The following is a 27,977-nucleotide window of genomic DNA, read 5'->3' as shown; positions in this document are numbered from 1 at the left end:
TCTCACCTATCTCTGAAATCATGATCCTTTATTCTTTTAAGCTGACAGTGTTCTTCATAATTTTAGAATGTCATTTTCTTTCAGGTTCATTACTAATTGTCTTCAGAATAGTTCACACCAAGAGTGTATATTATCTGTTTAATGCATTTTCTCTCTTCCACACGATTTATATTGAAATGCTTTCTTTTCTTGAAACTCCAAAATGGCTTTAACTGATAGTTTGTATAAAACATTTTCTATGATATTTACTTGATCCTCATTATTTCCTGCTGCCTCTAAAAATACTTTAAATCTTCTTATCAGTTCCGTTTCACTGTATGTTTATAAGCCTCCCTTGAATAATGTGTGATTTAGTTTCTTTATTTAGGATCTTGTTTTTTCGTGTGCTACCTTCTGTCTATTTTGAACGTATTATCTCCTCAGAAGTTCACCTTTTCTTTTTACCAGACTCAGGAAAAAATATTGGAAGCTTCCTGATCCATTGCTTCTATTCCCTGTTTTCTAATATAAAACACAGTGGCACAATGGAAAGGACTCTGTTGACTCTGTGTGTGTGTGTGTGTGTGTGTGTGTGTGTGTGTGTGTGCGCGTGCGCATGCTCAGTCGCTCAGCTATGTCTGACTCTTCGTGACCCCATGGACTGAAGCCTACCTCTGCCCACCCGGCTCCTCTGTTCATGGGATTTCCTGGTAACAATACTGGAACAGGTTGCCATTTCCTCCAAGGGATCTTCCCGACCCAGAGATAGAGCCTGTGTCTACTGCATGTCCTGCTTTACAGGCATCTGTTTTGCCACTGAGCCACCTGGGAAGCCCTTGTCGACCGTATCTGACATCTATCACTGGATGGCCCTAAGGCTTCCTGGCTTCCTCATTGAGTTGTGATGAAATAGCCCATGACACTGAGTCAGAGTTCTCTTGAGAGAGTCTGAGGGAACTGTCAGCAGCACGTACGTGTCCAGCCCTGTGATACGCAAACCATTCCAAGCCCAAAGCATTTGACTGATTTTTCTGTTACTGTCCCACATTTTGGTATTCTCTTCCCTTGCTACCCTGTCATTCCATTGTCAGTAGTCCAGTTAAACCCTGTTCCAGGCCCTCTGGGTCCACCTCAGCCCTTCGTCCATTCTTCCTCAGGAGCAGAGCCCTGGCTTCACTCCTGCTCGTCACGGGTCCCTTTACAGACCACATTTCTAAGCTCCCTTGTTAGGAGGGGTGACCAGCGAGGTGTAATTGAAGTAATGAACAGAGAGGCTGGGAAAGTTCCTTGAGACACCAGACCGAGATGGATCTAGCCTGTGTTCCATCCTTCCTCCAGTTTGCTGTCTAGAAAATACACGTGAAGGCTGCTTAAGGATGAAAATTAGACAGTAAAAATGGCAGAACAAAGGTGACAGTCTGCATCTCTATGGACTTCAAAGAACATTATGTGAGTCCTGAACTGTCCATTCTGTACCAGAAGACAAGTAAATATGTATTTAGGCCACTGTGACCGGTATCTGATAATGATAGTCAGACAGAATCCTTAATCAAAAATGTTCCCGTGTGTGTGGCTTTCTCTGATGCTTGCTGATATTTTTGCTTCCTGTGTAAAAATTTGTGTTGAGTAATCTACATTTTTGTTGCAACTCCTTCGAATAGTTCTGACAAACTACTCCCTGCTCAGTAGGGTCTTGAGATGGTAGAATCGTAGCTGCAACTTAGGTCTGACTCAGAAGCCTAAACTTCAAGTTCAAATATTTGAAGTATGTACCTCATTTGATCATATTCTATTACAATCTGTTGCATGTGACTTCACCATTTGGCTTGGAATAGCATAGCCATCTCATCCTCACTTTCACCACTACCGCCCTCCCCTTAAATACAACGTGCTTGTCTTTATGAGTGAGCTCAGAGATGCTCAGATAAACCAGAGGACCTCTCTCCTGTGCCAGTCTTATCACCCAGTCCCCACGCTGGAGAACTCTGAGTCCAGTTTCCTTCAATTACTTGGTCTCAGTCCTGTGCCATGACCTGAAGAGTGTATCGATGTATTTCACCAACCATTCATCTGGAATTACCTTTAAAATAATAATAATGATGTATCTGATGAAATTATTTTTTTTCTTATTCTAAAAATATGTCACTCTAATCCCTTCAACTTGTTCTGAAACTTCTTAGTTTAGACTCTCATTTTCTAGCACCATCTGGTGTAAGATTACATGTTGCAAATAAAACCCTCTCCTTTACTGTATATCTAGTAATATGACACAGCCATTCACACAACTGCACATATTTTACCAGACTTTGATAGCAGATTCCTAACCACGTTAACTAAAACAGCACCTTCATCCCTCATTCTTTTGCTTTTATTCTTTTGTCTTAACAACACTTACTACAACTTCTGTAGTAAACATTTGTCTGTCTGTCCCTCCTGAGGTTTTAAGTTCTGGGAAAGCACTGAATTTGTCATGTTCAGAGCATATGGGATAGCAACAGCTACATAGCAAGTGATTATTACAGATATGCTCATGAACTAAATTAGCACAACATCTAGAAGATGAGAATTAAGGAGAATCTTTTAGTGTAAACACAGTAATCTCCATTTGACCGATAATGAAACTAAGGTGGATTAATGGGAAGCCCCTTGCCCTATCTCAAGCAGGAGATAAGCTAACGTTTAGAAGCAAAGCCGAAATCTGCCTGGAAAACCTATGCTCTTTGAATTGTGTTAGGAGCCGACCCTCCCCAGAGCCTCACTGTTATGTTCAAAGAGTTCTTTCCTTTCTCAGCTGTTTATCATGCTATTCACACTCCTTTAGTTGTGACATCCGGCATTAAACAAGTCTTCTTTATCTTTTGCTTAGTCTTTCATCATTAACGCCTGTTTTCACTCCCTCTGTCTCTCAGTCCTGAAAGTTATCAAAGGCACCTCCTTGCAGTGCCTGGTGACCCCACGTGCACTGCTCCGTGTGCTACCTTTCTTCCTTCTCCAGTGAATTTATGGAGGTCTTAAACCTTACTTTTCCTTGGCATTCTCTTTTTCCTTGCATGATCATAATGAGATTTTCTCAATGTTTGGTTTTACTCTCCTTTTGTTGTTGTTCAGTTGCCCAGTCATGTCCAGCTCTTTTCAACCCCATGGACTGCAGCATGCCAACCTTTCTGTCCATCACCATCTCCTGAAGTTTGCCCAAGTTCATGTCCATTGCATCAATGATGCCATCCAGCCATCTCATCCTCTGATGCCCTCCTCTCTTTCTGCCCTCAATCTTTCTCAGCAGTTTTTTCAACATTGGAAAATGACTTTTCCAATGAGTCAGCTGTTTGCATCAGATGACCAAAATGCTGGAGTTTCGGCTTCAGCATTTGTCCTTCCAAGGAGTATTAGGGGTTGATTTCCCTTAAGATTGACTGGTTTGATCTCCTTGCTGTCCAAGGGACCCTCAGGAGTCTTCTCCAGCACCACAATTCAAATGCATCAATTCTGCAGGGCTCCACCTTCTTTATGGCCAAGCTCTCACAGCCGTACGTGACAGAAGACCGCTGCCTTGACTCTATGGACTATTGTCGGCAGAGTAATGTCTCTGCTTTTTAACACACTGTCTAGGTTTGTCATAGTTTTCTTCCAAGAAGCAAACGTCATCTGATTTCATGGCTGCAGTCACCATCTGCAGTGATTTTAGAGACAAGAAGAGGAAATCTTATTTCACTCCTTATTCTCTTGTATTTATTCTATGGTCTTCATAATCTGATCCTGTAATCGGTAACAGGTAGTTTGCTTTCTGGAATTAGTGGATTTATTCCACAACTTCAGAATGTGACCCATAGTCATATTATTAAACCAAGGTATTTCACCCAATCAAAACATTTATAATAGAATGAAAGTCTTTACTTTCCATTCCAAAGTCATTCCAACCAGTTAGCATTCTTGGGCTTTTTGGAAGTTGCTTTGAAATTATATTGTGTGTGCTTCTTTTTACATCTTGTGGATAGAGCTATCTTTCCTCCAGTCATCTCCCTTGTATTTTTAATTTTCCTTAAACTCTGATGGCTTCCCTACATTTTCTAATAAATTATGTTTTCCATGTTTCCCATTTTAACAGTGCTCTTAGCTGAGAACCGAGCTCTTAGCTGAGAAACAGCTCTTAGCTGTTTTCCATGTTTCCCATTTTAACAGAGCTCTTAGCTGAAGATCAAGAAGCAACAGTTAGAACTGGACATGGAACAACAGACTGGTTCCAAATCAGGAAAGGAGTATGTCAAGGCTATATATTGTCACCCTGCTTATTTAAATTATATGCAGAATCCATTCTCCTAAATGTTGGGCTGGATGAAGCACAAGCTGGAATCAAAACTGTCGGGAGAAATATCAATAACCTCAGAGATACAGATGACACTACCCTTATGGCAGAAAGCAAAGAAGAACAGAAGAGCCTCTAGATGAAAGTGAAAGAGGAGAGTGAAAAAGTTGGCTTAAAGTTCAACATTCAGAAAACTAAGATCATGGCATCCAATCCCATCAGTTCATGGCAAATAGATGGAGAAACAGTGGAAACAGTGACAGACTGGGCTCCAAAATCACTGCAGATGGTGACTGCAGCCATGAAATTAAAAGACTCTTGCTCTTTGGAAGAAAATTTATGACCAACCTAGATAGCATATTAAAAAGCCGAGACATTATTTTACCAACAAAGGTCCATCTAGTCAAAGATATGTTTTTTCCAGTAGTCATGTATGGATGTGAGAGATGGTCTAAAAAGAAAGCTGAGCACTGAAGAATTGATGCTTTTGAACTGTGGTGTTGACGAATACTCTTGTAAGTCCCTTGGACAGCAAGGAGATCCAACCAGTCCATCCTAAAGGAAATCAGTCCTGAATATACATTAGAAGGACTGATGCTGAAGCTGAAGCTCCAATACTTTGGCCACCTAATTCGAAGAACGGACTCATTGGAAAAGACCCTGATTCTGGGAAAGATTGAAGGTGGAAGGAGAAGGGGATGACAGAGGATGAGATGGTTGGATGGCATTGCCGACTCAATGGACATGAGTTTGAGCAAGCTCCGTGAGTTGCTGATGGACAGAGAAGCCTGGCGTGTTGTAGTCCATGGGGTCGCAAAGAGTCGGACACCATTGAGCAACTGAACTGAACTAGTTGAGAACTGCTTTTCCAGTCACATAGTGGCATGGTTTGTCCTTCTATGTTTCATAAGTCTGTCTTGCTCCGTCTGTTTTTAAATGAAATAACATCCCCTAAAACTATGACTTTTGACTCATTACAAAGAACAGGCTTTATTGTCGTCATCCCACTCACTTAAACCAAAAATTTTCCCCTCTGAAGAAAAGAAAACTGTCAACACTTACTCTGTCAGAAAGGCACCATCAATAAGGATTTAGGTGTTTTCTTTCTTCGTGATGCGAATTTATCACGTAAGCCAAATCTTTGACCTGAAACTGTTTTATAAGTATATATCAATTGTCTCTTCAAAAACATGCTTATACTTAAAATAAAACCCTCTGCTCTAAATTGAATTATATTGCCTGAAATTCAGTTAATTTCATCAGCTCTGTGTCCTCACTTGTCTGCTCTCTCAGATGACCTCATGGTTTCCCCTCCTCTGTCCTCCAAGGAAGCTCTCCCGCCCTGGAGCCTCATCCGAGTGCCCTGTGGCCCCCACCACGTGGCACCCGCTCTCGCCCTCTGCTCCCCACCACTGTTCCTTCCCTCCACCGTGCCTGCTGTGCAGCTTCTCCGCCTCTTGGCCATCAGGTGGTCACCAAACCCACTGCTTCGGTGCAGTTCTCCGGTTATCTGTCCCCCAGTCTGAGATCTGCATGCTTTCCTTTTTCTCTGAAGCCTCACTCTCTAGCTTGATTGAAGAGCAAGACTGATTATCATCAGTATCTTCTCTTTAATTGTTGCCGTCTTAGCTCCAATCCTCTTTTTCTGTCTTCATGTCTCTTCAGTTTGCCCTATTTCTTTCTGTTTTCCCAGACTCCCATTTTCCAGCAAAAACCAAAGCTTGGAGAAAAAATTCTTGACTTGATACAATCAAGCCCCTCCAGGGGTTTCCTTGCTGTCATCACCTTTTTTGTCCAATTTGCTTTTCAATATTTGGTTACAAACGTCCCCACTCTTCTGACCATCACCACTCATAATTCTCTTCCTCAGATGTTCAGCTCAGATTCGCAGGCCCTAACACTCATCCTTTAACCTGGATCTGGCTGGATGTTTACTGTTGCGGTTCATTTACTAAGTCGTGTCCTATCCTTTGCGACTCCATGGACTGCAGCATATCAAGCTGCTCTGTCCTCCCCTACCTCTTAGGATTTGCTCAAACTCATGTCCATTGAGTTGATGATGCCATCAAACCATCTCATCCTCTGTCACCCCCTTCTCCTCCTGCCCTCAGTCTTTCCCAGGATCAGGGTCTTTTCCAATGAGTCGGCTCTTCACATCAGGTGACCAAAGTATTGGAGCTTCAGATTCAGCATCAGTCCTTCCAATGAATATTCAGGGTTGATTTCTTTTAGTATTGACAGGTTTGATCTCCTTATACCATTTTAAAGAAGCAGAAACCAGGCAACACTGCATTTCATTTTGTTATTTGATCAATTTAAAAACTAAGCAAACATTCTGACTGGTGAACATAAGAAACTATTTTGTTTGCAATTCTTTTGAATACAAATCTCAGGATGTTACAGATTGTTTTCCTTCTTTAAATTAGTATAATGGAATTGGTAAGTGAGCAGACTGGGTAGTAAATTCTGTAGCCCTTGACAAATTTCTGTTTAATCCCTACAGCTATGGCATCAATCGGGTCAAGCAGTAATATTTCCAAATTAGCATTTCATTTAAAAGAGAAAACACATGCTAGGATTTTCTCTCACATCTGCTTCCACAGTCTGATCCACTCAGCATACTGGGGTTATGATGAGGGACGATCACACGAGAAGAGATCAGGGAAACTGCTATTTCTGAGCTGTAACATCTAGAAATTAGTTTTAGGTGCAAGATACAAATGATTAAAAATAAAAAAAAAAGAGTTCTGTTGTAAATGGCATGTCACCTTTTTTTCAATAGCAGTGCTATTTTCAATTCTTTGTAAGTACTCAAACAGACATTGAAGGTAAAATAGGCATATATCCAATTAGGCAACATCTCTGAAATCTCCTTATAGTTACTTTATTCCTACTCCTTAATATTGTGTCTTCAGCCCCTTTGATGTGCTTATTTTTTAGACCCCTTTTTCTCGTCACTATTGAATGACTGCTTTGTTAGATCAGCTGTTTTGTGAAAAAAAGGTAATTCAATAATTCAGATCTCTGTCAGAAAATACTTCTTAGGAAGCAATTCTCCATCATGTCTTTTAGGGTATATGCACAATTTTAAAGGTTGAAAAGTCAAATTTATGATTATTAGTATTCCAAAGTAAACGTTGTGAGCAAGCAGTTGACAGGTTCTACTAAAGCTGTGTTTTATCATTAGTCATAGAGTTTCTGAATAGAATCACTCCCTCATTTACCTTTCTTGTAGTGAGTACATATTAGCTTCTGCATTTTATAAGAATCACATTTAACATTACATTACAGGACAGGTAGACAAATCTCAATTTATTTAAAAAATTAGCAGCCACTTTTGCCCCTGCACTTAAGACTTGTCAATGATCTTTTGGGAAAAAAAAAAAAAGTGATTCATTTCTGTGCTACTTATAAGATCTGATTTCAGTCCAAAGAAATGAGTGATTATTGACATTTTCATCTACTTTGTTGTGTTCCCTGATTATCCTGAATGTATCAATTGATTTTCACCTGCAAAATTCAGTTCTACAAGTAAATATGCTTTAAGTTTTGCATGTTTAAAAATTTGGAAAGCCCCCTTCCTTTCTGAAATTGAGCCTTTTCTCTGCTTCACATCCACAGACACTGTAACTCCTCTTCAGCTCTTTCTGCTGTGTCTACTGACTCTGAGGGGAGCTCTTCTCCCAACAGGGGGCTTTGGACCATAGTCATTAGAAGGACATGAACATCCATCCAACTCTGCCAGCTTTGAGTTTAGTTTTAATCACTGTTAATGAAGGTAATGATGTAGTGGGTGGAAAGAAATGAGTATCAGAAAGAATGATTAGACCTTACATGAGTTTCATAACCAATCTCCTTAGAAGCTTTTTCTATGTCTCTGCTGATCCATTTAATTTCATGTTTGGAAATTAACCCTGAGAGTAAAGAGAGATTGAAAAATCCTCAAACCCAAGGTTTATTTAGGCAATTTTTTTAAGAGCTATAAAATTTTAATTTTATTTTTCCCAAATTCAAAAATCAAATGTCTGTCATTAAGGTTAAAAATGTCTAATATTTAATGCCAGAAGCAGGGGTTTCTGGATAATGATAAACTATGTGTGCTCTAGTGATACCTTCAGATTTTTAGAAAAGCAAAACTTACAGGTAGAAAGTCCTCACTGAAGATCTGGGAAGAATTTAGCGACTTAGCAGCAGCAGAAGCAAACAAACAACTGGTCCTATTACAAGGTGTGTGGGATTCTTCCTCACTGCCCTGTAATGCTTTCCAAGAACCTTACTTTGCCTTGCAGATTTCTCAAATAGTCAAAGATATCGGAAAACATCATCAGATCGGGAGAGTGATAATAAACACTCAGAAGGCTGATTTCAATGCTAAACAACTTTGGAATAGCTGCAAAGGCCAATCCTTGCCTCAGGGTCTCCTGTTCTTAGTATTGTTGTCCCTCTCGTTTAGTCAATGATAAGTACTATTCAACTCTTTGTGACCCCATGGACTACAGCCTGCCAGGCTCCTCTGTCCATGGGATTTCCTAGGCAAGAATACAGCAGTGGATTGCCCTTTCCTTCTCCAGGGGATCTTCCCCACTCTAGGACTGCGTCTAGGACCTGTGTCTTTTGCATTTCAGGCAGGTTCTTTACCACTGAAGCACCTGGGAAGTCCGTGTTCTTAGTGTTACCGCCAGGATTATTTTTTTACAAGAAAAGAAGAGGCAACCCTCTGAGCTTATGAGGTTGGGACAGCCTCTGAACTCAAGATAATTGGGAAACAAAGGACTTCCCTGGCAGTCCAGTAGTTAAGATTTCACCTTCCAATGCAGGGGGTGTGGGTTTGATTCCTCGTCAGGGAGATCAGATCCCACATGCCTTGTGGCCAAAAACCCAAAACATAAAATGGAAGCAATATTGTAACAAATCAATAAAAACTTTAAAAATGGTACATAGGAAAAAAAAAAAAAAACAACAGTAGGGAAACTGGAGTTGATATGAGCTAATATTTCTGTTATATTAAGCAGGAACTGCTGCTCCAGAGTTTTCTAGAAAGCTAACTGTGTCCCCCTGGAATGGATACGATTGGAACAAAAGAACAGAATCTCACAGGCTTTTAAACTGGCCATATTTAATGGGGAATTCTTCATTAAGGAATATATGGCTCATTTGGGGAAGAAAAAAAAAAAAAGCTTTGCCTATCTGTAATAACTTGAATACATGCAAGTTTGAACACATGACTGAAAAAAGTATTTGCTTGAATGTGAGAAACAATTCTTATTATTTCAAATATCAGAGAATAATTCATAAAGTTTTAGTCAATGCTGGATAATTCATTATCATGTATGAGATGTTTGTTAGAATAATTAAGTCAACTGTACATTCTTTGAAACTACTTTTACAGTGTTTGAGGCGAGTGGGACATGAGAATGTGGTTTAGAACAGTGTGTGATTGAATATAGAAAAGCCAGCTTTAGGACATCATTAAGAAAACTTACTTGAAATGCCTTTAGGTCTAGCTCTGTGTTTTGTGTGAAGGTAGGACCATGCTTCTCACTGTCTAGTTTCAGAAAAAAGACTAGATTAACTTGGTGTGAGGGAGATAAAGATGGAGACAGCAGTCCAGCACTTTTGGGGAGGAAAGTTGTTAAAACATGTAGCAAGTCATCATTTTCAAGAAGTGTCCTAAACATTGGTTGTTCTCTGAGTTATTTCTGGAGGCCAAAGTAAGGGTGAAAGTGTTAATATTGTTTTTGCCAGGATTTATTTCCTTTTATAGATTGGATCTTTATTGTGAAAAATCATTAACCAAAGATGTGCTTTTCTAGATGTGGTCAATAGTAAAATGACTTGTAGTTTGCAAAAAGTAGTAGAGAGACATAATTTGGGGTTAGGGATGCTAAGGTCTGGTTAATAAGCCTTACTGATTTATTTTGTTCAACTGCAAGTTGAATTTCTGAGTTGGCTTTTTCATGTGTCAACCTCATATAAAAGTGCAACAGCCCAGGTAGGTTTAATTGGTCATATATAGTGAAGTCCAATGAAGAAATCACTGATGATTCCATTTCTACACACAGGAATTTATGGGCTGAGTTGAAATTGGGAAAACATATTACTGTATTTTGTTTTTCTCTCTGAGTTTGTAAGTTGTAAAAAAGGTCACTCTTATGTTATCCTTTTGGTGGTTGTACAATTGCCTAGAATACAAAATTGAGAATCCATACATTGCTATTTTGGCTTCCCTGGTGGATCAGCAGTATAGAATCTTCCTGCAATGCAGAAAATATAGGAGATGTGGGTTCAGTCCCTGGGCGGGGGGGGGGGATCCTCTGGAGGAGAAAATAGCAGTCCACTCCAGTATTCTCATAGGGAGAATCTCATGGACAGAGGAGCCTGGCTGGCTGTGGTAGAAAGTGTCAAAAAGAATCGGACATGACTGAAGCAACTGAGCACACACATGGCTGTGCAAAATAAAGTTGTGTGTATTACAAGTACATGAATACATATGTGTGTGTGTGTGTGTGCACATGCTTGTTTTTATATAAAAACCTCTGAAGCAATAATATGATTGGAAAATGATTTTGAATAATATTTCGACAGGAGGAAGGAGATACAGATGTGAACAGGAAATTTTAATGAAGAATAACACATACTAACCTAGAGACTATGTCTTCATTTTGTTGTGTTATTTTATTCCTGAGATTTTAAATTTTCTGGTGGCTCAGATGGTAAAAGCGTCTGCCTACAATGCGGGAGACCTGGGTTCGATCCCTGGGTCGAGACGATCCCCTGGAGAAGGAAATGGCAACCCACTCCAGTGTTCTTGCCTGGAAAATCCCATGAATAGAGCCTGGTAGGCTACAGTCCATGGGGTCGCAAAGAGTCGGACACGACTGAGCAACTTCACTACTACTATTTCTGAGATTTCGAGTTTTACTGTAAGTTTTTCATGATGTGATATAATTTATCCAGTTTCTCAGTACCATGTGGAATCATTATGTGATATATTTGCTTCCTAATAATATTTTTTGTGGTGTTTAAGTAGGTAATAAGTAGCACTATAAACTCAAATATCTCTGAGAAATTATTCAAAATTCAGAGTTTTGTAAAGGGACAGGTAGTTTCTAAAATGGCTCCTAAGACTTGATTGTTGGTTGTATATAAAAACAAGTTGTTGGAGTAAAGGGTTGCTGTGAAACGCCTGTATGCTCTGTATGTGTGCATCTCAAAACCTAAGGAGTGTGTGTGTGTGAGACTTTATACTGACAATCAGTGATGGCTCAGAGTCCTCAAGAAATGGAAGACTTGATGCTTGTGTCCTAGTGAAAGGATGTGGCTTGTAGGGAAAGGATGTGGCTTGTAGGTGTGACCTACCACTTGGCTGAAGGATATTAACAGGGACAGGGTGGATGTTTCTAAGAAAGAGAAACACTAAAGACTTGAGGGAATGGGATGAATGGAGAAAGTAGCTTCACCATACATACGCTATCATGTGTAAAATAGATAACCGGTGAGAAGTTGCTCTATCACACAGGGAGTCCAGTCTGGAGCTGTGTGGTGGCCTAGAGGGGTGGGGCGGGGGAGGGGAGGGCGGCCGAGGAGGGAAGGGATAGATGTATAATTATGCCTGGTTGCTGTATGGCAGGAACCAGCAAAACATTGTAAAAATTAAAAAAAAAAAAGTTTCGAAATTTGAAGAGAAATTGCGTGTGGTGAAAGGGTAGTAGTGGCCTCCCCAACCGAAGCGTGATGCACCCTGACTCAGGCCCCGGCTCTCCTCAGCTAAGGCAGGGCCCACCCGCTGCCCACCCTGCGAGAGCTCCGGGGACACCGGCTCCCGGACCAAGTCCTCCCTCCAGGAGCTGACCAGTGAGGTGAGAGGCAGGCTGAGCCCACGGTGCCCGCCCCGGCAGATGGCGATCCCAGAGTCGCAGCAACAACCTCTTCGTGGCCACCAGTAGTGTCCGCCGCCTGCGTGCCCCTCCTGCTTCACTGAGGGCTGGAGGACAGCCTTCCTGGAGCAGCTGGCTGCTTCTTCAGACTGCGCCAGGTTTGGGCCCCTGTCTTTCTGTGGGAAGCACAAGGCCGGCCTGAGCTATAGCGCCGTTCAGCCATTGGTCAGCGCCACAGTGGCCCTGCCCCTTCCGCTCCTGTATATAAAGTCTGAGTTGCTTAGTCCTCTCCAACTTTTTGTGACCCCATGGGCCGGGGCTCGCCAGGCTACCAGACTCCTCTGTCCATCGGGTTCTCCAGGCAAGAACACTGCAGTGGCTTGGCATTCCCTTCTCCAGGGGGGATCTTCCCAACTCAAGGGATGAAACCCAGGTCTCCAGGATTAGAGGCAGACTCTATCATCTGAGCCACTAGGGAAGCTTGTATAAAAAAGGAGCCCCAACTAGGACCCAGCGAAGAACGGTTTTTGAGAGGCTCGAGTGCCACCCTCTGGGTCCGCTAGTGTTCCAGTCAGTCATTATTCCTTGTTCCAACAAGTCAGCTACGATTATTGACCTGTCACATGGTGAGCAGAAGGAGCAGTAACAAAAGGTGCAAGGGCATTACCAAATTCACATACGTCGGAGGGGAATTAAGCTCAGACGGGAGAGCATGTGGGAAGAGTATAGGTTGTGGGGCTGAGCCCCTTCCACAGACAGCCCTGGGTGCTGAAGATCCTTTCCTGGTGCATCTTTTTCATCACTCTTGACTGGCCCTCTTGCGTCTTTCACCTTCCAAGAGAAGCTCTCCTCTGCAGGCTCAAGTCTAACCGGATCCACTCCTCGGCCTCCTTCCCCAACAACGGGCCAGTTAACTCTCAGTTTGGCCCTATCCCTTTTCTGTTTATCCTCACTCTGGCTGACACAGTCCAGTTTCTTGGCTTTAAATGCCTGCATGTCTGTTCCTCCCTCGATGGATGTGAGTTTGAGCAAACTCCAGGAGATGGTGAAGGACCAGGACGCCTGGTATGCTACAGTCCATGGGATCGCAAAGAGTCTGACGCAACTGAGCGACTGAAAAACAGCGGCAGCTCCTCCCCTCCGGCTGTCTCTGATGAGCCCCAGAAGCCTGTATCCAGACTGCTTGCTTGACACTTCTGCTTGGATATATACTAAGCATCCGGATTCAATGTGCATTAAGCGAACCACTCCTGTCGCTCTGCCTCAGATGCGTGCCTCAGTCGGTGCCCCCTCACCGTCCAGCCTCAGGTAGTAGCAACTGTGGCCTACACTTGGCTCAGGCCAGGAAGCTGAAATCACCCCAGGCTTTCCTCCTTCACTCGGATCCCACATCCCACCCAGGAGGTAATACCTTTGTTTCATGTTTAACCTTGTGAAACAAGGGTGGCAGTTCCTAGCACTCATCTAAGTACATTTTAAGAATAATGTACATTAAAAAAACTATTGCCAGTGGGAACTTGACAGGTCATATTGTATACAACTCAATTATCCCAAACTGCTGAATGTGTATAAATTGAGAAGGTCAGCCCGTTACTGGTTAGTACATGCCTAATGCTTATGGACTCAGTCATGTCACAGTTTTTGCAATCCTATAGACTGTAACCTGCTAGGTTCCTCTGTCCATGGAATTCTCCAGGCAGGAATACTGGAGTGGGTAGCCATTTCCTCCTCCAGGGGATCTTCCTGACCCAGAGATCGAACCCATGACTCGTGTCTCCTGCATTGGCAGGCAGATTCTTTACCACTATTTATCAAAGATATTATTTTAAATACTTTAATATTTCTAAATGTCAGCTTTATGTTAAGTTAGATTTTGAACCATCTTGATGAAAAAGGACTACTTACCTAAAGCGTTACATATTTTGCCATTATGTGTAATCTAAAAATGACCTAACCTCAGAAATTTGGGGCACAGTAGATTTTACTATCGGAGAAGGCAATGGCACCCCACTCCAGTACTCTTGCCTGGAAAATCCCATGGACGGAGGAGCCTGGTAGGCTACAGTCCATGGGGTCGCTAAGAGTTGGACACAACTGAGTGACTTCACTTTCACTTTTCCCTCTCATGCACTGGAGAAGGAAATGGCAACCCACTCCAGTATTCTTGCCTGGAGAATCCCGGGGACGGCGGGGCCTGGTGGGCTGCCGTCTATGGGGTTGCACAGAGTTGGACCCGACTGAAGTGACTTAGCAGCAGCAGATTTTACTATATGGATAAAAGAACACAGGAAACAAAGTATGATGTGTATGTGGTGCGTATCTATGAAAGGATGCTATAATCTTTAATACATGGTTTTCTGATCATTTAATTTGATTTAGTTTAAACATTCTAGAGGAATATGCATTCCTTAGACAACTGTTTTGAAAATCCAATCATTGTATCGCCTGACAGATGTGAATTAATTAATTGTGGAGGTTAAAGTTTCACTTTGACAGCAGACAGTTTGAGAGTAAACTCACCACAGAGCTCCCTAAGTTACTCTCACTGGACGTTTACAATTTACATTTCAGGCCTGTCCAGAACTGGACTTTCACTTGTGTTTAGAATAACCTATATCCCCAGTATTCATCGCCACTACCAGTAATGCAGTGTACCCAGAGCCCAGGTGGCAGCTGGTACTTGGAAAAGTGCTCTGAGTGTCTTAATGAGAAATTTTCTCATTTTCTGGGAACTTACATTCAGAATTGGATGACAAGGAGGTATGTGCTTTCTTCTTACTGAGGGAAATAACATGTTTATTCTATCTCAAGCGAAAAAAAATAATATTGTCCTCTGGTCTTAGCTTCATCGAATTCTTACATCCTTTGTGAATGTAAACATGGAAAAGACTTGTAAACAGAAACTAACTAGAAATAATGCAGTTTCTTCAAGCTTGAGAACTTACTCTAAAAGTTCTTGGTTATAAAGGCATTTATTTATTTTTTATCTTTTAATTGAAGTAGAGTCTATTCATACTGTTGTGGTACTTTCAAGTGTACAGCAAAATGATCCAGGTATATATATATATTATATATATATATATATATATATATATATATATGCATGTATATATGTATATATGTGTATTTTATATATATATATGCATGTATATATGTATATATGTGTATTATATATATATATATATATAATACACATATATATTATATTCCAGATTCTTTTCCTTTAAAGCTTATTGCAAGATATTGAATATAACTACTTGTGCTATGCAATGGGCCCTGGTTATTTATTTTGTAGTCTGTATTTCATTTTCTTTGCTGTTAATTTTTAATTGAAAGATAATTGCTTTACAGAATTTTTGTGGTTTGTCTGTCATACATCAACAATAATCAGCCATAGGTACACCCATATTCCTTCCCTCCAAGACCTCCCTCCCATCTCCCTCCCCATTCCACCCTTCAACCTGTCTCAGAGACCTTGTTTGAGCTCCTTGAGTCATACAGCAAATTCCCATTGGATATCTATTTTACATATGGTAACAGTTAGAACTGGACACAGAACAGCAGACTGGTTCCAAATAGGAAAAGGAGTACATCAAAGCTGTATATTGTCACCCTGCTTATTTAACTTATATGCAGAGTACATCATGAGAAACGCTGGGCTGGAAGAAGCACAAGCTGGAATCAAGATTGCCAGGAGAAATATCAATAACCTCAGATATGCAGATGACACCACCCTTATGGCAGAAAGTGAAGAAAGTGAAGAAGAGCCTCTTGATAAAAGTGAAAGAGGAGAGTGAAAAGTTGACTTAAAGCTCAACATTCAGAGAACTAAGATCATGGCATCTGGTCCCATCACTTTATGACAAATAGATGGGGTATCAGTGGAAACAGTGGCTGACTTTATTTTGGGGGGGCTCCAAAATCACTGTTGATTGTGATTGCAGCCATGCAATTAAAAGACGCTTACTCCTTGGAAGAAAAGTTATGACCAACCTAGACAGCATATTAAAAAGCAGAGACATTACTTTATCAACAAAGGTCCATCTAGTCAAGGCTATGGTTTTTCCAGTAGTCATGTATGGATGTGAGAGTTGGGCAATAAATAAAGCTGAGCGCTGAAGAATTAATGCTTTTGAACTGTGATGTTGGAGAAGACTGTTGAGAGTCCCTTGGACTGCAAGGAGATCCAACCAGTCCATCTTAAGGAGATCAATCCTGGGTATTCATTGGAAGGACTGATATTGAAGCTGAAACTCCAATACTTTGGCCACCTGATGTGAAGAGCTGACTCATTTGAAAAGACCCTGATGTTGGGAAAGATTGAAGGCAGGAGGAGGAGGGGACGACAGAGGATGAGTTGGTTGGATGGCATCACCGACACCGAACATGAGTTTGGGTAAACTGCCGGAGTTGGTGATGGTCAGGGAAGCCTGGCGTGCTACAGTTCATGGGGTTGCAGAGTCGGACACGACTGAGCGACTGAACTGAACTGAACTGAATTGAAAATTTCTATGTTATCTCTCCATGCATCTCCCCTTCTCCCTCCTCTCCTCCTTTGCTATGTCTTTTCTCCATTGCTGCCGTTAGAATAAATTCATCAGTGCCATCTCTTAAGATTCCATATATATGTGTCAGTATACGATATTTGTATTTCTCTTTCTGACTTACTTCACTCTGTATAATAGGCTCTAGTTTTGTCCACCTCATTAGAACAGATTCAAATGTGTTCCTTTTTATGGCTGAGTAGTATTCCATTGTATATATATACCACAACTTCTTTATCCATTCATCTGTTGGTGGGCATCTAGGTGGCTTCCATGTTCTATTGTAAACAGTGTTGCAATGAACATTGGGGTACATATGTCTTTTTCAGTTTTGATTTCCTCAGGGTATGTGCCTAGGAATGGGATTGCTGGGTCATATGGTGGTTTTATTCCTTGCTTTTTAAGGTTTCTCCATACCATCTCCCATAGTGGCTGTATCAGTTTACATTCCTACCAACAGTGCAAGATGGTTCCCTTTTCTCCACACCCTCTCTACAATTTATTGTTTGTAGACTTTTTGATGATGACCATTCTGATTGATATGAGGTGGTATCTCATTGTAGTTTTGTTTTGCATTTCTCTAGTAATGAGTGATGTTGATGTGCTTTTCATGTGCTTGTTAGCCATCTGTATGTCTTCTTTGGAGAAATGTCTCTTCAGGTCCCTTCCTCACTTTTTGATTGGGTTGTTTAGTTTTCTGCGATTGAGTTGTATGAACTGTTTGTGTATTTTGGAAATTAATCCTTTATCCGTTGTTTCCTTTGCTATTATTTTCTCCCATTCTGAGTGTTGTCTTTTCACCTTGCTCGTAGTTTCCTCTGCTGTGCAAAAACTTTTATGTTTAATTAGGTCCCACTTGTTTATTTTTGTTTCTATTTCCATTACTCTAGGAGGTGGGTCATAGAAGATCTTGCTTTGATTTATGTCATCAAGTGTTTTGCCTATGTTCTCCTCTAAGAGTTTAATTGTTTCTGGTCTTACATTTAGGTCTTTAATCCATTTTGAGTTTATCTTTGTGTATGGCATTAGGTAGTGATCTGATTTCAATCTTTTGCACATATCTGTCCAGTTTTCCCAGTGCCACTTATTGAAGAGGCTTTCTTTGCCCCATTGTATATTCTTGTCTCCTTTGTCAAAAATAAGATACCCATAAGGGCACGGGTTTGTCTCTGGGTTCTCTGTCTCATTCCAGTAGTCTGTATTTCTTAATCCCAAACATCTAACTTATCTTTCAACCCCAAAGGGAAGTCCTTTGGTAACCAAAAGTTTGTTTTCTAAGTGAATTCGTTTGCATCATTTTGTATCATCCATATTAAGTGATGCAAAAGTGAAAAGTGAAAATGTTAGTAGCTCAGTCGTGTTCAACTCTTTGCAAGCCCATGAACTATAACCTGGCAGACTCCTTTGTCCATGGAATTATCCAGGCAAGAATACTGGAGTGAGTTGCCATTCCCTTCTCCAGGGGACCTTCCTGGCCCAGGGATTGAACCTAGGTCTCCTGCATTGCAGGCAGGTTCTTTACCATGTGAGTCACCAAAGGGTAAGTAAGTCACCACCTGACACTTCATTTAAGGTGATAATCTCTACGTCCATTCATGTTGCTAGAAATTGCATTACTTCATTCTTTTTTATGGTTGAGTAATATAAAGGCATTTTAGATGTATATTAAGAATTTTATTTTAATTTGCATGAGCCTTGGAAATGATTTAAGCAGTGATACATATTGAGTTTTGTTGGAATCCATCTTTCTTTCACATACACATTATGCTAGTATATACATAATGTAGCATATAATGCACATATATATATATAGTGGATTTAAGAATTATATACTATATATCTCTGGCATACATCAACTATGGTGTATGATATATATAGAGTATTTTACATAGTATGCTATATATATTCAAAAGTTTCTTGTGTCAATGTTTCTAAAATTCCTTTTTCCCTTTCTCTGACTGAAACATTTTAAACACTTTTAAAAATAGATAACCTACCAATACTTGAAAAGAGATTTAAACACCTCAGTGACAATATTATGATATTGCCTAATATCATTCATGGTGCTTGATTTATAAAGAAAAAAGGTATTGAAATGGCATCCACCCAGAGGATTTCCAGGGAAGCTGAATAGATGCCCACCACCCTACTTCTTCTGTAAAAAGAGAGGAAAATTAAGTCAATTGGCAGCGTTTGATAAATTGCTTACAGTCAGTCATGGTTTGGGATAAAGCTTTTTCCTCTTTTTTTTGTGCAAGAGTAGCCATTTTAATCAATAAATATCCATTCAAAGCATTTAAATATTAATGCAAGTGAATTTAAAGATAGGAAGAAAGGAAAAGAAAAGGCAAAATGCACAGGAACCAAGGGGATGTTTAAGTTCAAAAGTAAAATTCAGGTTGGTAAAATAACCAAAACAAATTGTGGCCACAGTCTGTTGGTAGGAAAAGCAAGTTTTAAGAAATTAAAATGGAGTTAAGAAATATTTTCATCATCAGTGAGGTGACTGTTGCTTAGAAATGAATGAGCACAGCTGAGGACTTCAGCACGAAGGGGCAAAGTGAAATGCACAGAAAGTGAAGTAGATTTGCTAGAAATAAAAAAAAAAGAGAGAGCTTTTGAAAATGTTTATAGAATGTATATTTAATAATTCAAGTTGTGTTGATTTTGTTTTGTTCCTTAGTATAGGAGAAAGCTTTGTGTGCTTGCTAATTCGGGAGGGTAACATGTTGTGATGATGTAACCGTTATCCTTTTAAACGTGGTAAACCTTCTCTCTTTAAAGAGCATACAGTCAAAGCCATAGCCAGTCTCAACCATCAGTGTAAAGACATACTAAGTTATTCATTGTTTCCTGCAAATTTGGAGGAAAACAGATCTCAGAAGAGAGTCATCTGACTAAACATACTTTGATCACTTTTAAATGAGCCATTCTTTACCTGGCTTGAAATATGGAATTGATTCCCAGTCTAGACATCACTGCAATTCCATTTTAAGTGAGCATGTCTCATTTCATGAAAAGATACATACTCTCACCTTTCCTAGAATGGTCTTGGCTAGCAAGACTCAGAGTGGCTCAGAGCTTAGTGGAGACGTTACTAAATATTAAATACTGGCAGGCCTACGTAAGATTAGTCAGTTACGAAGTGGATGTGCTCCATCCTTCAGTCTCACTTTGTGTTCAATTCTGTTCATTCAGAACATCAGACAGGCAACCAATAAACAGAGCGTTTTCTATGTTCCAGGCACTGGTCTGAGTGCTTTAGACCCACGCTGAGTGAATTAGATAGCGTCCTGCCTTGTGAAGCTAACATTCCTCAGGAAAAGGGCCCTCTAACATAAGAAAATGAATCCAAGAAAACTGAAAAAATATGAGTCAAAGCCATTTTATACTTAAAGATTAGAAGAATTCTTACAGCATTTGTTTCATTTTTATTTTATAGTTGTTAAATAATAATAAAACATGTTTTTCAGAAACACCACCTCCCAAAAGAAGGTAGAAAAACAAATTGTTTATAGTGTTTAATGACTCCCTTGAATATAAGTCTCTTAAAATTTAAGATAATTACATCACACTGGTACTTGGATCAAACCATGGAGAATTCAAAGGAGTATGTTTTTGTAACTTACATACATAGGATAGAGAATTGATACTGAAGATAGAATAAAAGAAACCTTTTCCTAGAATTCTTAGCTTGAGTCCAAAATACAACCTAAAATGATATTAGCATAATTTTCAACACTTTCAACATAATGGAACACTTACTAAAACTGAATCAACAGAACTGATTAGTTAAAATGTTGAAAGTTTTAGATTAAATTCCTCACAAAAGCAAATGCTGGACCTGAAGGAAGACTAAAGCTATTGGAAGATAACAACTGGATGGAGTATTTTTATTGAAAAAAACAATTGTAAGGAAAATGGAAGACAAAGGACATATTTTTTGTTTGTTTGTTTTTAAGTCACAAGAGAAATGTGGGCACCTCTCAACTACAGAAGTGTTCCATAATTACTATTTAAGATTAACTTCTCCTAGTAATAAATTGTAAACACTGATGGGGTTTGACAAAGATTTAAAATCTAAGTGCATGGATTGAAAACTTGAGGACTAATTTCCTTTCTAGCCCATAATTCTTTAGTTCAATGTTAACATCTATCTTCACTCTTATTAATAAGAAAAGTTCTATTTCCTTTGATTTTTTTTAGTTTTATAGCAAGCCAGAAATGTTGTATATAAAGCTCTATACTTCTTAAATTCTACAGCACTTGATGGATTTTGAGACAGTATGCTACATATCAGTTTTTAGTCAGAATGACTAAATAGTTTTTTTATTTTTCAGGAGAGCCAAGCATAGAAAGATCTAAACAATGTCTGGGTAATTCTTTTCAGCATTGTGAAATGTTTGTGTTATGTGATTTCTAATTATAAATAATTATAGATTGCTACTAACTATATATTGGGGCTTTCCAGGTGTCTCTAGTGGTAAAGAATCTGCCTGCTAATGCAGAAGACATAAGAGACACAGGTTCTATCCCTGGGTTAAGAAAATCTCTTGGAGGAGGGCATGGCAACCCACTCCAGTATTCTTGCCTGGAGAATCCCACGGGCAGAGGAGACTGGTGGGCTATGGTCCACTGGGTTGCAAAGAGTGGGACATGCCTGAAGTGACTTAACACATAGACACAAAATAACTGTATATATTTAATTGTACATAATCATATAGATATATACATATACAATAACTTTTATTTGGAGATAAACAATACCCTTTTATCTCCTGTAAACCAGTAGTAAGTTTCAGTCTTGTCCCTTCTTTCTCCACAATACGACAAGCTACAGTTTCACCTAATGATACCATTTGGTAACCAATAGCTTTGAGATGCCTTGTCTATGTCCTTGACTTATAGCTATGAAGAAAATTCCCTGGAGAAGATGTGTCTGTATGTGCCAGTCCTTTATCACAACCTGTCTTGTATATGCTGTTGGGGTCCCTCCAGCCTCACCATCGCTGGCACTGTGTCTATGTCTTTTCAGAGCAGTGCTTCTTGACGAGGGCATTGTTGGAGTTAGTGGAGGGCAGGGAATGTAACAAAAAAGTTCCTACTCTTGTTTGATTTTATAATGTGGATTTGGAAGGTGAGAAATTAAATTGTTTACATACAAAAATACCAGTATTAAAATCTTCTTGGCTAGTAGGTGTCCTTGTGCGAGTTGATGGCATTCAACTGGGAGGGGAAAGGGTTCAACTTTATGTTCGTAAAAACTGATCTGGGTTATAGATGATGGAGAAACAGTGGTTAGGCTGGTCTGTGCTCAGAAGCCAAGATAATGACACTTAAATATGATGTTCGGTGTGAAAAGATCACTCACTCTCAACACTTTTTCTTCATTGCTACTAGTGGTATTGTGTGTGTGTGTGTGTATTTTTTTTCCTTAACAAATTCTCCTGAATATGTTTTGGTCCATTTTGAAAATGTGAATGCTGTCCTTTCATTTGCTTTTTATCCCTTGGGTGAGGGGAATGCTAGTTAATGAATTATTCCCGAAGTTATCAACTGTAGTAAACATTTTAAATTGCATATCTGTTGTTTATTCTGGGGCTCCATTATAGTCTGACATAAAGTTCAGAGCACAGTTCCATGTTGGTTCTACCCAGTAGAACTTAGATAATTCTGTAGGGGTGAGGGATAGACAGCCACAGTAATGGACCTGCGGTTTCAAGCTGAGACAAATACAATGGGAGAAGGAGTTGTTTTTCTCTGAGAGCAAAGGACAAACTTGACCTGGAAGTGCTTGTTGGTGTGGTCCTGGCTTCAGCATCCCATCTGAGAAGTATTTCCTGGTTTGCAAACTTTGACCTGAGAGCAAAGTAGCTGAACTTTGCCTGTGTATAAAATATGTAACTACAGTTTGTATTTTTGTTCTTTAATTTTCAAAACAGAAATCATGACCCAACTTACCCATAAAAACTCAGGTTATGAAATCTCAATTTAATTAAATAGCCTGAGAATAATACCATAATTTCAGAGCAATGTTGAATGCAAACATTCAGAAAAATCTATGCAATGATATGAAAATCATTGTGATGTTTATGGGTAATACACAAAGTTACTGTTAATACTTCTTGTGGTTTGCTGTCTACATAATTAAAAGAGATGCAAAATTTTAGTTAAGGATTAGTGAAAATAAATATGTGATTATATCCCGGCTTTGAGTTCACTGACCTAGTGAATTCTATTCATGAAGAACTGAGTTAGGTAATATTGATGGAGAGAATGTAATGGTCCTTTCTTGGTTTAGCTTACCCAAATAAAGAACATCCACAATCTGATTCAGTCTCTAGATGGTTATCACATACATAGCTCTGGCATATTCTTAGTACTTTTATTCATGTTTATCTTTATACTCAGATGAACAGTATCAACTGTAGAGTTCCAACACTCCATGCCATTGAAAATCCTACATAGGACACTTTATTTCCCTAGACAATTTCTAGAAACTTAGTTTCCAGGGTTATTAAATTGTAGGAGAAACTTCCAGATCATATTTTATTTCAAAGAAGGTGCAACCAATTGAAAAAAGTACCGTAAACTTAAAAAACAGTATAAAACATAAAGTCCTCTTTAAGGCAAATCATGTCTTAATCTCAAAGACAGTTGTTCTTTTAACTGTGGGACATGCAAACTTAAAAACTTGAAGATATTCATTCTTCAAATAGTGTTTATTGAGATCTTATGGAGTGCTGTGTAATATGCTAACTATTTTAAACCTCACAGAATTCTGCAGGTTCAAATGAAGGAGCCTGATTTTACAGATGTGGAGTGAGTGATAGTCCCTCAGTCGTGTCCAACTCTTTGCAACCCAGTGGACTGTAGCCCACCAGGCTCCTCTCTCCGTGAATTCTCCAGGTGAGAATACTGGAGTGGGTTGCCATTTCTTTCTCCATATAGATGTGGAGGCTAAGGTTTTGTGACTCCAGTGGGGTGATTTTGACTCTTAATGTGAAAGCATTTAATGGAGGCCATATCTCAGGGCTTGGGGTTAGTGCTATTATAGAAAAGAACTAAGAAGGCAATAGCATATGGCCGGACACCGAAAACTCCTTCTTCTATTGGAGTTATTTTGTAACAAAGAAAGACCTCTTGGGGGAGACCCATATCAGGTCCCTACAATTAATATCAAGTGTGAGCTCAGCTGGTAAAGAATCCACCTACAATGCAGGAGACCCTGGTTCGATTCCTGGGTTGGGAAGATCTGCTGGAGAAGGGATAGGCTACACACTCCAGTATTCTTGGGCTTCCCTGGTGGCTTAGCTGGTAAAGAAGCTGCCTGCAATGTGGGAAACCTGGGTTCGGTCCCTGGGTTGGGAAGATCCCCTGGAGAAGGGAATGGTTACCCCCTCCAGTACTGTGGCCTGGAGAATTCCATGGACTGTATAGTCCATGGGGTCACAAAGAGTTGGACATGACTGAGCGAATTTCACTTCACTTTTCACATGAAACATCAAGAGTTCTCTACAGCTGTTCTCCTTTGTTGATGATGCATTTACATTTATTTTTACTTAGCTGAAGGTCTTGGTGGCAACTCCCTCTTCTGACGTGTTAATCTGTTTTGTCTGCTAGATGAGCTATATGTAGTGAACAGTTGAGGTGCCCCTGAATGTTGAAGGTAGGTCTGGCATTTCTCCCGGCAGTGCCTCTAGTTTTCTTTTCTTTGTTCAAATCCATCAAGCTCCGAGTAGGGAGAGGTCCCTCTTTTGTCCCTTTATTGACCCTCACTCTTAGGAGATTCCATCAGTCTTTTTGGACTCAGCTTTCTACTTCCAGGCCTCGCATTCTCAAACTTATAATGTCAATCAGAACCTTGCCTTTGGCCCCAGATGCACATATGTTACTTCATAATTATCTTTTGCTTGATATGCTATTAATACTTTTTTCCTTTAACCAAGCATATTAACTTCTACCCCAAACTGTACTCCCTTTCAGCAGATGTGACTATCAACCTGGTCAGAAAAGTCATGTGTTAGGAATCTTCTTTAATTCCTTTTCACTTGGCTTTCTCCTCCAAATATCCACCAAAAATCCTGGCAATTCTGCACCAAAAATATCTCAACAGACTTGAATTCTCTCCATCTCAATGATTGGCCACCTATTCATGGATGACCAAATTCATTCTTTTCAAGAGATATCTACAACAGCTATTAATACTCAGTAGATACCAGATACCGTTCTACCCACAAAGGGCACTGAACAAAAGCAAACCTAGACTCTCACAGAGTTTACAATAAACGTTTATTGTTACTGTTGTTTAGTTGCTAAGTTGTGTCTGACTCCTTTCTACCCCATGGACTGTAGCCCACCAGGTTCCTCTGTCCATGGGGTCTCCCAAGCAAGAATACTGGAATGGGTTGCCAGTTCCTTCCCCAGGGTATCTTTCTGACCCAGGGATTGAACCCGAGTCTCTTCTATTTCCTGCATTGACAGGAGGATTCTTTACCCCTGAGCCACCAGGGAAGTGAAAGTGAAGTCACTCAGTCATGTTCGACCCTTTGTGACGCCATGGACTGTAGCCCACCAGGCTCCTCTGTCCATGGGATTCTCCAGGCAAGAGTACTGGAGTGGGTTGCCATTTCCTTCTCCAGGGGATCTTCCTGACACAGGGATCGAACCCAACTCTCCCACATTGCACGCAGACGCTTTACCCATGGAGCCACCAGGGAAGCCCCTTATTGACCTCTTCTATTTGCATAATGCATAGCAGTAACTCTCTTGGGAGAAAGAGTATATTACAGTGTACTTTGTTCTCTGTGTAAATTCAACTACTGATTATTCCCATGTCTTTGAACATAACAAGGTAGAATCAAAGTCCTGTCCAGTCATTGAACTTCTAGGTTTCACACAGGTTGTAATGAATTATTACCAAGTGAATCATAACCCAAAACACAGATGTTCACAGCATTTAAACTGTTCTTTAAGGATTTATAGAACTTAACCATGAATAATAATAGCACTTGATCCACGTGATTATTTAAATTATATGTCATTTATGAGAACTGTCTTGTTATAACACTCTTTCCTCTATTCGTTGCAACGTGATTGTTTCAAAACTATTTGCATTGTTGCTTATTCTCAAAATATCTTGTTAACAAAAAGATTTATGATTTTGAATGTCAGTCAACCTAGAAAACACGTTGAGTTCCACTGTTTGAGATCAGAAGAACAATAAAAAATTAGATCAACTTTTGTAAAAAAAAAAATCTAAGAAACTTAGACAAGTATCTTAGCAGAAATGTTTCTTTTTTATTAGGCACCAGTGGGATTTAACAACCATTAGGATTTTGATAAACATGACAGTTTTCCTTTTTCACAAGAAGCACAGAAGCTAGTAATGTGATAAGGCAAAAAACAATATTTGCATTTAAAATTATATTCTCTAAATTTTTTTCTACTAATCTTTAAATTACTTTGGTTAGTTCTGGAAATTATGGATCAAGAAATAAATTAATCCTTAATAGATGATCAAAGCAAATTTTAAAATCTGAGTAAATGTTAATTTTGAAATAAATTATCAAAAATTTAATGTTTTACTATACATCTCTATTGGAGTATAATTTTAATTAATAAATAACATTATGTTTGCAAGATCCTAATAAAGATTATATTTCCCAAATTATACAGGACAGTCACATGAATATGATCATTAAAGCTCTTCAGATAATATTTATTTTTCATTTTATTTGAATATTTATTTTAAAAAAGTTCTTCATATGTTAATGCTTGCATAGACCAAATTGTTAAACTTTATAAGGTATTGTTTCAGGGTGACTTGCTATTTTTATAAAATGTGTACATTCTGACCACATTAATTTCCATGAAAATGAAACTTCCCCAGTTTTATGAAAGAGAAAATGTAGCAGAAATTCAGCAACCCATGACCTAGCATAGTGGTGGTGGTGGTGATTTAGTTCCTAAATCGTGTCTGACTCTTTTGATCCCATGGACTATATATAGCCCGCCAGACTCCGCTGTCCATGGGATTCCCAGGCAAGAATCCTGGCTGGGTTCCATTTCCATCTCCATGACACAGGCCTTGAACCCTCCTTTTCTGCATTTCAGGTGATCTCTGGCATTGCAAGCGGATTCTTTACCATTTAGCCCTGAGGAAAGCCCCAAAGCCTCGCATTTAAATATCAAAAAGGAAACCAGAATTCCTCCCCTTATTTCAAATGCTTAGTGTTCTTACTATTGGGAAGTGATCTTATTTATCATTAGTTTCCTTAGAATGCCTCACCTAAGGCCTCACAGGTATTCAGACCTTCATAATTGTCTGTTGAATAAAGGAAAACACCTCAGGCTAAATTAATTGTTTCCGAGAATTATTTACACTTTCACATGACTTTCTTTTATTTTGTTAAATTCATAGAACACCATCGTGAATGACAAGAGGGCCATGCATGTTACTTTATAATTTTAAACACAGTTGCTAAATCACAACATGGTTGTGGTCATTTGGACTTTCTGTTTTCAATTTTGTTCTATCTTCACTTCTACAGTCTTTGCATAATGCCTAACGAATTTACTAAGCCCAAATATGAACAATTTTCTTGATGGTCAGTATTTATTTCTGCTTATTTTCTGTTTTCGTTCATTGATTTTTTTTTTTTTTTTTAAGTTTTAACCAACAGGAACTATGGCATTAAAAGTCCTGAAAAGCCTTATCGCCAATGGATATTTTGTCTCCCTCCCAAATTTAGTGAATGCCACATGGACAGAGGAGCCTGGCAGGGGGCCACAAAGAGTTGGACAGGACTGAGCCCAATGGAACCCAAGTAGAAATGGTGAGTAAAGCTCCTTGGTGCTTACTCTCCCTCCCAGCTGAGTTTCATGTTACAGTCTGAGGAGTTTCTATTGTAAATGCACATAATTTACAGAAAGTTTCCAGTCCATATGTGTATCCTCAACTTTCTACTGGTACCTTGTTCATCTTGAAGTTCATCTTTTATTTAAAAAAATGCTCTATTATTATAGTGTATTCATTTGCATACAAATTCAAATAAGCCCACATTAAAATAGCCTAATATTATAAATCTCAAAAAATTTGATTATGGAATGGACACCAAAGAATTATTTTTAACTTTATTAGTTTAATGATTACATTATGGTTTTTCAAGAAAATGTTTAGTCTTTAGAAATGCAAGTTGGCATGTATAGGGGTAGAAGAACGTGATATCTTCGATTTGCTTTAAAATTACATTATTGACAAATCAGTAAAAG

The 27,977-nt window shown here is 39.4% G+C and overlaps 1 long non-coding RNA gene across 1 annotated transcript in view; it reads left to right on the top strand.

Annotated features, from left to right (window-relative positions):
- The window catches only part of LOC145519091 (uncharacterized), a 383,847-nt gene that overhangs the window by 303,432 nt on the left and 52,438 nt on the right, over positions 1-27,977 (top strand). The window contains exon 5 of the long non-coding RNA XR_014063529.1: positions 27,458-27,541. This is a non-coding gene — a long non-coding RNA (uncharacterized LOC145519091). The remainder of the gene's footprint in view (positions 1-27,457; positions 27,542-27,977) is intronic.

This window comes from Giraffa tippelskirchi, chromosome 8 (assembly GCF_054371585.1).
Source record: "Giraffa tippelskirchi isolate mGirTip1 chromosome 8, T2T-mGirTip1v1.2.pri, whole genome shotgun sequence".
Classification (NCBI taxonomy): Eukaryota; Metazoa; Chordata; class Mammalia; order Artiodactyla; family Giraffidae; genus Giraffa; species Giraffa tippelskirchi.
This window is presented reverse-complemented; position numbering and strand designations above follow the sequence as displayed.